We start from the raw sequence: 10164 nt of genomic DNA on the forward strand, positions 1-10164 counted from the left end.
CAAATTGGCAAAAATTAGAACAAAGAAAAATTACCCAAAGCAGCAAGGACAAAATGACAAAACATACAAGGAACTCCCATAAGGTTAACAGATATTTCTCAGCAGAAACTCTACAAGCTGGAAGGGAGTGGCATGACATACTTAAAGTGATGAAAGGGAAGAACCTACAACCAAGATTACTCTACCCAGCAAGGATCTCATTCAGATTTGATGAAGAAATCAAAAGCTTTACAGACAACCAAAAGCTAAGAGAATTCAGCACCACCAAACCAGCTCTACAACAAATGCTAAAGGAACTTCTTTAAGTGGGAAACACAAGAGAAGAAAAGGATCTACAAAAACAAACCCAAAACAATTTATAAAATGGTCATAGGAACATACATATTGATAATTTCCTTAAACGTGAATGGATTAACTGCTCCAACCAAAAGACACAGCCTTGCTGAATGGATACAAAAACAAGACCCACAAATATGCTGTCTATAGGTACACATACAGACTGAAAGTGAGGGGATGGAAAAAGATATTCCACGCAAATGGAAATCAAAAGAAAGCTGGAGTAGCTATACTCATATCACATAAAACAGACTTTAAAATAAAGAATGTTACAAGAGACAAGGAAGAACACTACATAATGATCAAGGGATCAATCCAAGAAGAAGATATCACAATTATAAATATATATGCACCCAACATAGGAGCACCTCAATACATAAGGCAACTGCTAACAGCTATAAAAGGGGAAATCGACAGTAACACAATAATACTTGGGAAATGAAAATAAATAAGGAAATGAATGAACTCCAAAATGAAAATAAATAAGGAAACAGAAGCTCTAAATGACACAACAGACCAGATAGATTTAATTGACATTTATAGGACATTCCATCCAAAAACAGCAGATTACACTTTCTTCTCAAGTGTGCATGGAACACTCTCCAGGATAGATCACATTTTGGGGCACAAATCAAGCCTCAGTAAAGTTAAGAAAATTGAAATCATATCAAGCATCTTTTCTTTTTTTTTTTTTGTAGTACGCGGGCCTCTCACTGTTGTGGCCTCTCCCGCTGCAGAGCGCAGGCTCCAGACGCGCAGGCTCCAGACGCGCAGGCTCAGCGGCCATGGCTCACGGGCCCAGCCGTTCCGCAGCATGTGGGATCTTCCCAGACCAGGGCACAATTCTGCGTCCCCTGCATCGGCAGGCGGACTCCCAACCACTGCGCCACCAGGGAAGCCCCCAAGCATCTTTTCTGACCACAATGCTATGAGATTACAAATGAATTACAGGGAAAAACCATAAAAAATACAATCACATGGAGGCTAAACAGTAAGTTACTAAATAACCAAGAGATCACTGAAGAAATCAAAGAGGAAATAAAAAATACCTAGAGACAAATGACAATGAAAACACGACGATCCAAAACGTAAGGAATGCAGCAAAAGCAGTTCTAAGAGGGAAGTTTATAGCTATACAAGCCTACCTCAAGAAACAAGAAAAATCTCAAGTAAACAACCTAACCTTACACCTAAAGGAACTAGAGAAAGAAGAACAAACAAAACCCAAAGTTAGCAAAAGGAAAGACATCATCAAGATCAGAGCAGAAATAAATGAAATAGAAACAAAGAAAACAATAGCAAAGATCAACAAAACTAAAAGCTGGTTCTTTGAGAAGATAAACAAAATTGATAAACCATTAGCCAGACTAATCAAGAAAAAGAGGGAGGAGACTCAAATCCATAAAATTAGAAATGAAAAAGGAGAAGTTACAACAGACGCCGCAGAAATACAAAGCATCCTAAGAGACGACTATAAGCAACTCTATGCCAATAAAATGGACAACCTGGAAGAAATGGACAAATTCTTAGAAAGGTATAACCTTCCCCGACTGAACCAGGAAGAAACAGAAAATATGAACAGACCAATCACAAGGAATGAAACTGAAACTGTGATTAAAAATCTTCCAACAAACAAAAGTCCAGGACCGGATGGCTTCACAGGTGAATTCTATCAAACATTTAGAGAAGAGCTAACACCCATCCTTCTCAAACTCTTCCAAAAAACTGTAGAGGAAGGAACACTCCCAAACTCATTCCATGAGGCCACCAGCACCCTGATACCAAAACCAGAGAAAGATACTACAAAAAAAGAAAATTACAGACCAATATCACTGATGAATACAGACACAATAATCCTCAACAAAATACTAGCAAACAGAATCCAACAACACATTAAAAGGATCATACACCACAATCAAGTGGGACTTATCCCAGGGATGCAAGGATTCTTCAATATATGCAAATCAATCAATGTGATACACCACATTAACAAATTGAAGAATTAAAACCATATGATCATCTCAATAGATGCAGAAAAAGCCTTTGACAAAATTCAACACCCATTTATGACAAAAACTCTCCAGAAAGTGGGCATAGAGGGAACCTACCTCAACATAATTAAGGGCATATATGTCAAATCCACAGCAAACATAATTCTCAATGGTGAAAAACTGAAAGCGTTTCCTCTAGGGTCAGGAACGAGACAAGGATGTCCACTCTCACCAGTATTATTCAACATAGTTTTGGAAGTCCTAGCCACGGCAATCAGAGAAGAAAAAGAAATAAAAGGAATACAAATTGGAAAAGAAGAAGTAAAACTGTCACTGTTTGCAGATGACATGATAGAATACATAGAGAATCCTAAAAATGCCACCAAAAAACTACTAGAGCTAATCAATGAATCTGGTAAAGTTGCAGGATACAAAATTAATGCACAGAAATCTCTTGCATTCCTATACACTAATGATGAAAAATTTGAAAGAGAAATTATGGAAACACACCCATTTACCACTGCAACAAAAAGAATAAAATACCTACGAATAAACCTACCTAGGGAGACAAAAGACCTGTATGCAGAAAACTATAGGACACTGATGAAAGAAATTAATGATGATACCGACAGATGGAGAGATATACCATGTTCTTGCATTGGAAGAATCAATACTGTGAAAATGACTATACTACCCAAAGCAATCTACAGATTCAATGCAATCCCTATCAAATTACCAATGGCATTTTTTATGGAACTAGAACAAATCGTCTTAAAATCTGTATGGAGACACAAAAGACCCTGAATAGTGAAAGCAGTCTTGAAGGAAAAAAACGGAACTGGAGGAATCAGACTCCCTGACTTCAGACTATACTACAAAGCTACAGTAATCAAGACAATATGGTAGTGGCACAAAAACAGAAACACAGATCAATGGAACAAGATAGAAAGCCCAGAGATAAACCCACACACCTATGGTCAACTAATCTATGACAAAGGAGGCAAAGATATACAATGGAGAAAAGACAGTCTCTTCAATAACTGGCTGGGAAAACTGGGCTGCTACATGTAAAAGAATGAAATTAAAACACTCCCTAACTCCATACACAAAAATAAACTCAAAATGGATTAAAGACCTAAATGTTAAGACCGGACACTATAAAACTCTTAGAGGAAAACATAGGCAGAACACTCTTTGACATAAATCACAGCAAGATCCACCTCCTAGAGTAATGGAAATAAAAACAAAAATAAACAAATGGGACCTAATGAAACTTAAAAGCTTTTGCACAGCAAAGGAAACCATAAACAAGACGAAAAGACAACCCTCAAAATGGGAGAAAATATTCACAAACGAATCAACAGACAAAGGATTAATCTCCAAAATATATAAACAGCTCATGCAGCTCAATATTAAAGAAACAAACAACCCAATCCAAAAATGGGCAGAAGACCTAATTAGACATTTCTCCAAAGAAGACATACAGATGGCCAAGAAGCACATGAAAAGCTGCTCACATCACTAATTATTAGAGAAATGCAAATCAAAACTACAATGAGGTATCACCTCATGCCAGTTAGAATGGGCATCATCAGAAAATCTACAAACAATGCTGGAGACAGTGCAGAGAAAAGGGAACCCTCTTGCACCGTTGGTGGGAATGTAAATTGATACAGCCACTATGGAGAACAGTATGGAGGTTCCTTAAAAAACTAAAAATAGAATTACCATATGATCCAGCAATCCCACTACTGGGCATATACCCAGAGAAAATGTTCACTGCAGCACTATTTACAATAGCCAGTTCATAGAAACAACCTAAATGCCCATCGACAGATGAATGGATAAAGAAGTCGTGGTACATATATACAATGGAATATTACTCAGCCATAAAAAGGAATTGAGTCATTTGTTGAGACGTGGATGGACCTCAAGTCTGTCATACACAGTGAAGTAAGTCAGAAAGAGAGAAACAAATATTGTATATTAACACATGTATGTGGAACCTAGAAAAATGGTACAGATGAACTGGTTTGCAGGGCAGAAGTTGAGACACAGATGTAGAGAACAAACGTATGAACACCAAGGGGGGAAAACCGCGGTGGGGTGGGGGTGGTGGTGTGCTGAACTGGGCGATTGGGATTGACATGTATACACTGATGTGTATAAAATTGATGACTAATAAGAACCTGCAGTATAAAAAAAAAATCTTAAAAATATGTCACACTTAGTCATTCCACTTCTAGGACCTTATTCTACAGAAGTAATCCCAATGGACAAAGAGATGTATATACAACATATTCACGTTGTTTCTGACAGGGAAAAGCAAACTGTTTAAATCTAATGGCAAAGAATTGATTAAACTATGGGACGTCAATAAGATGGAATAATACATGATACATCATTAAGTAAAAAAAGCAGGTATATGAAATAGCAAGTATACTACAATTCTATTTTTGTAATCCCTAAGTGTACAAATGTATTTATGGAAAAAAAAAGACTGAAAGTGTATGCACCAAAATGAACAGTGATTATGTCTGGGTATTAAGATTATAGGTAACTGTTCTCTTGTTACTCTGTATTTTCTATAAAGAATATATGTAACTCTTAGTGAAAGTTTAAAAGCAACATAAAATCTATCAGTAATATGAGGCTTTAAAAAAATCACAATAGTATCATGCCAAAAGCTAAGCATCTGTCATATTAAAAATTAAATATTTTCGAGCTTCCCTGGGGGCGCAGTGGTTGAGAATCCGCCTGCTGATGCAGGGGACACGGGTTCGTGTCCCGGTCTGGGAAGATCCCACGTGCCGCGGAGTGGCTGGGCCCGTGAGCCATGGCCGCTGAGCCTGCACGTCCAGAGCCTGTGCTCCGCAACAGGAGAGGCCACAAGAGGCCCGCGTACCGCAAAAAAAAAAAAAAAATTAAATATTTTCAATTTTACAATTCACCTCTAAGCCACAAATCCTCACTAAGAGATTCTACCAAAGCACTTGCACCCAGGTCACCAATGAGCGTGTTGCAGTTCAGAGGGATGCGCCTCAAAACAGCCATAAAGTCAAGATCAGGTCTCCTGGAATGAAGACTCTCAGCCCAGGTTTCTTCATGCCTTCTGGTAGTCTGATACTTCAAAGATTTAATGGGATGAAATTAGGATGCTTGAATAAGGAAACAGGGTGTGCCTACTGAGTATGGCTTATTATGTCAGAGATTTACACACATGCATATCAAGCATATATGCCAGGATCATCAATTGAGAAATTAAACAGTCAGTTCTGGTTTACGAGTCCAGTGACCCAGATTCTATTCGGTCAGTGATTAGCTTCCAGCCACTGGATGACCTGTTTTTGAACAGTTATGTAAAGTTGGACAACTCAATTACAATCTATCAATTATTCTCCTTATCTTCTAAGTCAGGGAATTGGTTCTAAATTCTATCATTGCTGAGGCTCTAAATGTCTCCAAACACCTGACTGGGCAAACCATAAGAAAACTTTTTAATATGCATCTTATTTTTTAACAAATTATATACATGAAGTTGTATACATATAATATATGTATATTATAAACTACACAGATACGTTTTAAATGATACAAAGCTAAATAGGTTCTAATATTTTCTTTTCCTAACTCCTAAGGCATTATTTTATTTATTTTTTTAAAAATATTTATTTGTTTGTTTGCTTGTTTGGCTGTGCCAGGTCTTTAGTTGCAGCATGACGGATATCTTAGTTGTGGCATGTGGGCTCTTAGTTATGGCAGGCACGTGGGATAAGTTCCTTGAGCAGGGATGGAACCCAGGCCCCCCTGCATTGGGAATGCAGAGTCTTAACTGCTGGACCGCCAGGGAAGTCCCAGGCATTATTTTAAAAACTATATTTACAAAATGGATCTCACATGCTACCTAGGGTATGCACACAAACTTTAGAGGCCTGGACTATGCAGAGCCCGTTTGATGTGCCTTGGGAAAATAATGGCAAGTACTGTCTTAAAGACATTCAATTCTTTATATTCATAAAATAAATTTTGGTAACAGGGAACACTGACTTTAAATGGAAAGTCTTATTACATTCTTGAAAAAATAAAAGACTCAAAGTGTGTTTGATACTCTAAAAGGAAAATCATTAGTATCATTTTTCTATTGACAATAACTTATAAAAGCTCCAAGCAGAAACAACACCAATCACTGACACAGTGCTTAGTATGTGCCAGGCACTATTTATACAAATTAGTTCATTTAAACCTCATAATGAGGTTTAAATGATTTGCCCATGGTCAAATGCTATGAAAAGGGAGAAAGGGAATTTGAACCTAGGCCATTTGGCTTTGGCACCCAAGTTCTTGACTGTTTTCCACCCCAGGGGTTAATGGACTTGCCCTGTATAGGCTCAAAGAATTTTTCAATTTTTAAAATCTAAATTTAAACATTTCCAGATTTGTGGGCTTTACAGTTTCTGTTGCAACTACTCTTCCCCACTGGCGAAGGGTGAAAGTAGCCACAACTATCATGTAAACAATGGGTACGACTATGTTCCATAAAAACTTTCTTTACAAAACCAGGCGACGGGCTGGATCTGGCCCACCAGCCATACTTTACCTATCCCTGATCTGCACCAGCAAACTATTAAAAAGGCTTCATGTCAAATTATTAAATAACTTTAGGCCTAAATACAGTAACTATAACCACTGTAAAGTTGTTAAGACATTATTTTAAAAACTGTATTTACAAATTGTTGATGTAGTGATTTTTATTACTTTATAAACTACAGCAAATAAACACTTGATTCATTTAAGTCTTGAAGACTATAATGGCATACCTTTTTCACAGTATCACAATCAAAGTTTTCAGTAACTAAAAATACATAAAAGTATTATTATGTATTATATATTAAATCTCTTATTTCTAAAATTAAGTGGACTATCTTTACTAAATGGTAGAATCCCAAACTGAAAACTGGTCCTATTCTTTCAACAAAACGAAAGCTGCACTCACCTGTATCAAAAGACAAAAATTAACTGCCATCTGTATCAATATGTTAATGTGCTTCAATCACATATGTTTTCATGAAAGTTTAAACATAAAATCACCTTTAAGATCTTGACCATGTGATCTGCTCCCTGCCATTTCAGATTACAGTCCATGAAGTCTACTATCTTAAGAGTGATAGAGTTCTTTATACCTTGACAAATAACTAAAAAGAAAAAAAAAAAACCATACACACTATAAGAAGAGCCTATACATTTGTCAGTCTTGACTTATTTGCTTTTCTTTAATCAATTGAAGGTTTATAGCCACATTCTTAAAATCATTAACTACAATCTTCCCAAACAAGTAATTGATGAACAGATGCATGCTAAAACTTGTCAGTAACAGTGTTATTCTAGTTTACAGCAACAGTTCAATTCTTTTTAAATACTAAAACTGAATACACTGCATACTGCAAACTTTATTCCCAACCACTCAGTAAAGTACTATGTACCTTTTGAGACATAGGAAAAAAAAGAAAAACCTAAAAAGCATAAGATTCTTCCTGTTTTCATTTCCAATGATACATCCCAATCTTGATGATCAATCAGCGAATTTAAACGTCAACTATAAACCCAGTATTTTATTAGGTGCTATGCAGTATACTAGAGCAATATGAGAAAGAGGACCTCAAACCCTCTGTTCGCTCAAATTGAAAGACAGCCTTCCTGACCCCTCCAGACCCACTACTGGACACAGGGAACACACAATAATGTTTCAGGACCCCAATCAACAGTCACCTGCTTTGTGATTACTTCCATGATAACACCCTCACCAACACCACTGAGTCTGCTGCTCCTAGGGGACGTTACATATATTTCTTTTTTAAACATACCACAGTGCATTATGATTGCAGATAGATGTTCTAACAATTTAAAAAGAATGATGACTTTTTTGCTCTTTACATCTTGCTATTTCCCTTCCTTTAATATTTATTGAAGAGAAGCCGTAAAAATATAAACAAACACAAAAACCAGAAAATATACAAAATGTGTGGTTTGTGGCTTAACACAAACTTAAGTAAAATTAGTTGTGACAGTATCCAGCATGACAAACTTCCATGGTACAAATGACAATGGACCAAGTTTTGAGCAGGTACAGGAGACAATCCAGGCATGAACAACACCAAGAAAAGGTAGACAGGATGTAATGTGGTGTGAAGGAAATCATGAAACCAGTCTGATGGGAAGAGACTTAAACAAGACTGAAACTCACTTTCTAAACCTCCAAGTCCAACTGGACAATTTGCAAGACACAGGTGCACCAAAGTGGCTGATTTATTCAATCCCTTTAATGGGGAGAACAAGTTTAAAATTTCATTGCTTTAGTTTGCCCCAAAAGCAACTATCAAATGTTGGCAGGACACAATGAAGGCTTACCCTTGTTAACATAGTTAAGTCTCCCTCTGTCAGAACTAGCCTATTTAGCTCCAGGTTCCCTGAGAGCTTTACACAACTGGAAGGTCACATCTTTATTTCTTATCGCAGGAACACGACTTCTGTAAATTTCTGTCAGAACCTAAAGCAAAATTATTATAAAATGAGTGATTTAAACCATATATTTTATCATCATTAAAAAGTGTCTTTAAAAAAAAAAAAGCATCTGCTCTGTGCTAAGGAGTAGAAACGACTCCTGCCTTTAAAGCCTTCATTAAGGAGGGATATGTGTAAACTCAAAATTTCAATCACATGAGATAAAGAAACATAACCTTTATGCACAGAGGTTCCTTTGGAGGCAAAATGTTATATCGAAGTGATGGCTTCATGACTACCCTGAAGTAGAATCTAGAAAGATGAGGCTATGCAGAGTTGCAGGAGGAGGTGCCTTAACTGCAGAGGAGGCATCACTCAAGGCTGACACCTGCTGGGCACTGTAAATACTGCAGGTGGGGATGACTAAAGGCCAGGGGTCCAAGTGTGAGAAAAGACAGAAATGAAAATAGAGATGTTGGCCAAAGCAAGCCTGGGAGGGAGCATGGCTTGTATCCCACAGGTGATGAGGCCTGGGGCTACCACTGGCTGAGTAAGGGTGCCTCCGCTGATTACAAAAAGGCGCCCCGCTGTTGAAGGACCAATTAGATAAAGGGAGTGATCACAAAAAGCTGCCTTTCCTCAGGGTCAGAGAGCCCCAGGAGGCTTGACCAAGCACAGTTCAGGCTATACGCCTCTGTGCAGAGCACACGCTGGGTAGCTAGTATGCACTAACTCTGTGTGGGCAAGCCATTAGCAGCATTATTTTAGGCATATCTTTTTATGTTAGAAGATCACTCGATCCAAGTAGGCAGAGGAACTTAGAGGAACTGAGCCCAGGAGCTGTGAAACCGCCCAGGAGCTTCTGCCATAGTTTCTGCCAGGCAAAACGTAATATGGATGAAGAAGCAAATTTAGGAGGAGGTCAAAATCACAAGCTAGACCCACTGGATGCAAGACATAAAGAAGCTTCAGTGAAGGAACTCTGAAGAGAATGGGCTCTGTAATAAATTTTTCTTACGTTCAATGTAAAACATTAGGCAAAATTAAGTACAGTGGCCTTTAAGGTCCCTTCCAGCTATAATTTCTTTTGATTTCTAACTTATTACTCTGGTTAAGTAAAGTCCCTTCAGAGGTACAGAACAGTTCTTACACCTGAATGGGATGCAAAGAATAATCTGACTTCTCTTCACCAGGGGATGGTTGAACTGTCCTTGCAGAAGAGATAACAGATGGTGTGAACCCCAGATCCTAGAAAAGGGCCAGGCACAGGATAAGTATTCAGCTTTTTGAAAAAAATGAACAATCGTTTCCTCTCCTAGACCTTCACACTCTTCCTCTG

General features: G+C 37.8%; 1 pseudogene; it reads right to left on the minus strand.

Moving 5' to 3' along the window:
* The window catches only part of LOC131760349 (centrosomal protein of 78 kDa-like), a 29572-nt pseudogene extending 20454 nt beyond the window's left edge, over nucleotides 1–9118 (minus strand).
* Between the last annotated feature and the right edge of the window lie 1046 nt (nucleotides 9119–10164).

Source organism: Kogia breviceps, chromosome 7 (assembly GCF_026419965.1).
Source record: "Kogia breviceps isolate mKogBre1 chromosome 7, mKogBre1 haplotype 1, whole genome shotgun sequence".
Classification (NCBI taxonomy): domain Eukaryota; kingdom Metazoa; phylum Chordata; class Mammalia; order Artiodactyla; family Physeteridae; genus Kogia; species Kogia breviceps.